Source organism: Plectropomus leopardus, unplaced genomic scaffold (assembly GCF_008729295.1).
Source record: "Plectropomus leopardus isolate mb unplaced genomic scaffold, YSFRI_Pleo_2.0 unplaced_scaffold4393, whole genome shotgun sequence".
NCBI classification, from domain to species: Eukaryota; Metazoa; Chordata; class Actinopteri; order Perciformes; family Serranidae; genus Plectropomus; species Plectropomus leopardus.
In genome coordinates this window covers 1-4,820 of record NW_024648152.1, presented here as the reverse complement: position 1 = coordinate 4,820, position 4,820 = coordinate 1, and the positions used below count along the sequence as shown (strand labels likewise).

Below are 4,820 nucleotides of genomic sequence, written 5' to 3'. Positions count from 1 at the left end.
AGCCATATATGGCTACAGTTACTCCAGTCATACCAGAGCCATATATACCTACAGTTACTCCAGTCATACCAGAGCCATATATACCTACAGTTACAGAGTTGGTCCAACTGTACTGACACCATATGAGAGTGCACGATTGATCCAGAGCCTTGTGAAGCAGTTGTTCAATTTTGTCCAATCAGAGTAGAGCTTTGTACACCAAAGATTCAGAATGACTGGACCAGAGCCATATATGGCTGGAGTCACTGCGATTTACACAGAGCCAGAGTTGTTCCAGTCAGACCAGTTGAAACCAGAGCCATCTACAGGAGGATTTGTCCCAGTTAAACCAGTTAAACCCGAGCCATATACGTGTAGAGTTGTCCCAGTTAAACCAGGGTCATGTGCAGGTGGAGATGATCTGGTTCAACCAGTTAAACCACAGCCACGTACAGATGGAGTTGTTCCACATAAACCAGTTAAACCAGAGCCATATATGTGTGGAGTTGATCCAGTTAAACCAGTTAAACCAGAGCCATGTACAGGTGGAGTTGATCCAGTGAAATCAGTTAAACCAGAACCATGAACAGGTGGAGTTGATCCAGTTAAACCAGTTAGGCCAGAGCCATGTACGGGTGGAGTTGATCCCTTTAAACCAGTTAAACCAGAGCCATGTACGGGTGGAGTTGATCCCTTTAAACCAGTTAAACCAGAGCCATGTACGGGTGGAGTTGAGCATAGACGTGCAGTTTTGCTGTTGGAAGTTTCTGGCTCTCAACAGGAAGTACCAAAAGGAAAAACGATATGATGTCAAACATGCAAAACAAAAACAGGAAGTGAGGGGGCAGAGTCGGGTCGGAGGTCAGATCTGTGGACTGTGGTCAGAGCCAATCAGAGTGCAGCGTTCAACAGTTGCCGGAGTTGCGAAACTCTCCGTTCTCTGTGATCTGCAGAGACGACGTGTTGCTAGGAGACAGGCCGTTCCTCTGTGATGTCACAGCGTAACGCTCCTTCAGTTGAGTCAGCGCCGCCATCAGACGACTGTTAGCGGCGTCCAAACTCGCAATCCTCTTCTCCTGTGTGACGGACAGACAGACAAGAGAGAGATGGACAGAAGAGAGAGACAGATAGGAGCGAGAGAAAAGAGAGACAAACAAGAGAGAGACAGAGAGGAGAGAGACAGACAGGACAGACAGACAGGGGAGAGACGGACAGGAGAGACACACAGGGGAGAGAGACATGTAGGAGTGACAAACAGGAGAGAGACGGACAGGAGAGACAGGAGAGAGACAGAGCGGAGAGAAACAGTCAGGAGAGAGACACACAGGAGAGACACAGGAGACATGGACAGAATAGAGACAGACAGAGAGACAGAGACATGTATAAGAAACAGACAGACAGGAGACAGGGACATGTAGGAGAGACAGACAGAGCTGAATCAGCTGATCTGTGAGATTTAACTCTTTATGGTGTGAATTCAAATGTGCAGTCCAGTGTCCTCCAGAGGACTGAAGGTTACTGAGAATCTTCACCAACAAATGACATCAAACCCCTGATCCAAACAGGCAGGTCAGAGGTCAGGGGTGGGAGGGCTCTGAGGGGCCTCAGGTGGACAATGGGGGGTCATGTGACCGTCTACCTGAGCCTCGATGATCTTCTGTTTGGAGTCGACCACAGCCTGCATGTCAGAGTGATCCTTCTTCAGCTCCTCCTCCACCGCCATCAACCTGCAGAGAGACAGAGACATGTGAGACAGACCGGTAGAGATGGACAGGTCAGACAGACAGGCAGAGACAGACAGGCAGAGACAGACAGGTAGAGACAGACAGGTGGGACAGACCTGCTGATGATGCTGTTCATCTGGAGGTCTTTGTCGTCCTGCAGTCTCCTCAGTCGGCTCTCTGTGTCCTCCAGACGCACCTGAGACACACAGCAGAATCACGTGACCATACTTGACAGAGGTCAGGTGACTCCAGGTGCTGAGGTGAGGGACTCACCTGGTACTCCTGCAGCATGCGCTGGTTCTGCTGGTCCTGGACCAGCAGGCGGGCCTCACACTCGTCCTGACGTAACGCAGCAACTCGCAACTTCTCCTGCAGCAACGCAATCTCCTGCTGATACTACACACACACACACACACACACACACAGTTACCATGACGTCACTAACAGTAAAGACAGTTTACCATGGTAACAGCCCCGTTACCTTGGCGGCGGGTCGCTGTTTCTCGGGGCTGTCCCCTTTAGATGATGATGATGTCTGTCTGAGCCGCGATTGGCCGCTGCTCGGCCAATCAGGACTGGACGACATCATGCTGCCAGAGGCGGGGCGAGGAGGGTAACCGGAGCCTCCGCCACCACCGCTGAGCATGCTGGGAGGTGTCCGACCTCGAGGAGGACCTGGGGGGGCAGAGGAAGGGGGAGGAGGCTGGTCGATGCGTCTCTGAGGGCCCGAGGAGCTCTGACGAGGAGGGGCGGAGCTTCCTGAGGGGGAGAAGCAACAACAGTGACATCATCAGGTCAGTCTGCTGGTATACTACAATTCCCAGAGAGCACTGCTGCTCCACCAGCCTGTCGCTATAGTAACCAGAGGATACATCAGGTATCTGGCCCAAATCATGTCACAAAAAATCACTCAAACACTAACAAATTTTAAAGAAAAAAAAAATCACCAAAAATAAATAAAAAATAATAAAATAAACCCAAAATAGTTTAAAGGGGAAATGTTACCATCAAATGTAAAGAATAAAAAAAAATGTTTTCCTTAAAAATCTCCAGGAGAAACTACGTGCAGCAGAGACAAAGATCTGAACCCTTCCCTGGATTCAGAAACTTCAGACTTCAGACAGATTAAGCTTATAGTTAGGGCTGGCTCAGACTCTCCTCTATGATAAAGCTTATAGTTAGGGCTGGCTCAGACTCTCCTCTATGATAAAGCTTATAGTTAGGGCTGGCTCAGACTCTCCTCTATGATAAAGCTTATAGTTAGGGCTGGCTCAGACTCTCCTCTATGATAAAGCTTATAGTTAGGGCTGGCTCAGACTCTCCTCTATGATAAAGCTTATAGTTAGGGCTGGCTCAGGCTTGCTTTGGACCAGCCCCTAGGCAGGCTGATGTAGGTCTAACTAGGGTCTGGTTAAATAAATAAATAAATCTGTGTGTGGCGATGACGTGAGACTGACCTGTGAGAGTCTCGGACAGGGACAGCGCTCGTCTTGAGTATTCCTCGCCACTGCTGCTGCTCGACATGGCCGACATCCTCTCCCCCCTCTCCCCTGCTCCAAGCCCCACAGACATCTGGGTAAGAAATGCCGGTTTGGTTGCCATGGCGTTTCTGTCGTCAGCGTTTCCCTGTGACCCCGCTGAGCCATCTGAGGGCGTGGCGTCTGTCTGCTGTTGCTGCGGTTGCCGTGGTGACGTGGTTGTCATGTGATACACAGGGTTCTGGAATGAGAGGGGGAGGAGCCCCGTCCTGCGCTGCCATTGGCTGTCGTCAAGGCCGTCGCTAGGGGAGGAGTCCTGCAGGTCAACCAGAGACAGACTGCGGCTCTCATTGGTCAGATCGGGCCCCTCCCTCCGGCCCCCGTTGGTCATTTCAAAGCCCGCCTCGTTCTCGTTGGGCTCCGAGTACGACGAGCTCGGCGCCGGAGAGCCCTGCACGCCTGCAGGAAGTGACATCAGCAGAACAGGAAGAGGTCAGAGGTCAGGGGTCACAGCATGGATGTATTATAGTGAAATCTGGATACAGCGGTGGGGGCAGGGCCTTGTTCATTCTTATGAGAGCTGCTTGTGGCGCATGAAGAGAGAAAACTCTTTCTGGGTTTAGAAATGTACAAACACCCGGATCCACTGGCCCATAGAGCATGAACGGCTGCCGAACGCTGCCGAGTGGATAACTCCCGCTGGCGGAGCAACCGACTTCTACATTAGCGGCTCGGCTAGCTTGAATGGCGATCTACAAAAGTTTAACTTTTAGACTTTCCAAATGCTATCAGACCGGATGGTTTACATCCAGACAGGGATAGAAGACGTTTTGCAGGTTTTGATGCTCACAAAAAATAATTTACTGATTTACAGACGTCTCTTTCCTCATGTTAGCAAACAGGGAAAAGTCCAGTGTCATCACGTGTCCGACTCAAACGGTGTAATTACACTTTCGCACAGCGCACTTCCTGAGGGCTCAGGTCAGGGGTCAAGTGTGGGATAAAGGTCAAAGGTCACCTGATGCTGGCTGCAGACTGGATCCCTTCGTGACGAAAAACAGATCCTTGTTCTCTGGAGTCGGAGAGGGAAGTCTGGTGAAATCTACCAAACTACACACACACACACACACACACACACACACACACACACACACACACAGGTGTCGTTAGTTTTCAGGATATTAACCCTGCGTTTTTTTTGTTTCTGTAACAGTAAAACAATCAAACTGGTTCTGACCCTCCGTCCAGTCCCACACCACCCTGCAGGCCAATGGATGGATTACAGGCCGCCAGAGGAGGGGACAGGGGTGGGGACAGAGGGGGTGGAGACAGAGGGGGTGGGGACACCACACGCTGAGGCTCAGGTGATGAAACGGACACGCCCCCTGGATTAGCCACGCCTCCAGGGTTAGCCAGAGCCACCGACACGTCTCTGAGGATCCGAGGGAGAGGACCGAGCTTCGAGAGACACGACTGGAGACACGCAGACAGAGATACATGGAGACACAGACACACAGAGAGACACAGACACAGAGAGACACAGAGACATATATTCAGTTTTGTACATTTGTCATTTCTAAAGCTCATGTTTTCTTGTGTGAGCGTCCCGACAGCAAACAGCTGAGTCACAATTAGAGAA

At 50.9% G+C, this 4,820-nt stretch overlaps 1 pseudogene; it reads right to left on the bottom strand.

Moving 5' to 3' along the window:
* Positions 1-136: 136 nt before the first annotated feature.
* LOC121939251 lies at positions 137-4,797 on the bottom strand (annotated as a pseudogene).
* Positions 4,798-4,820: the final 23 nt, after the last annotated feature.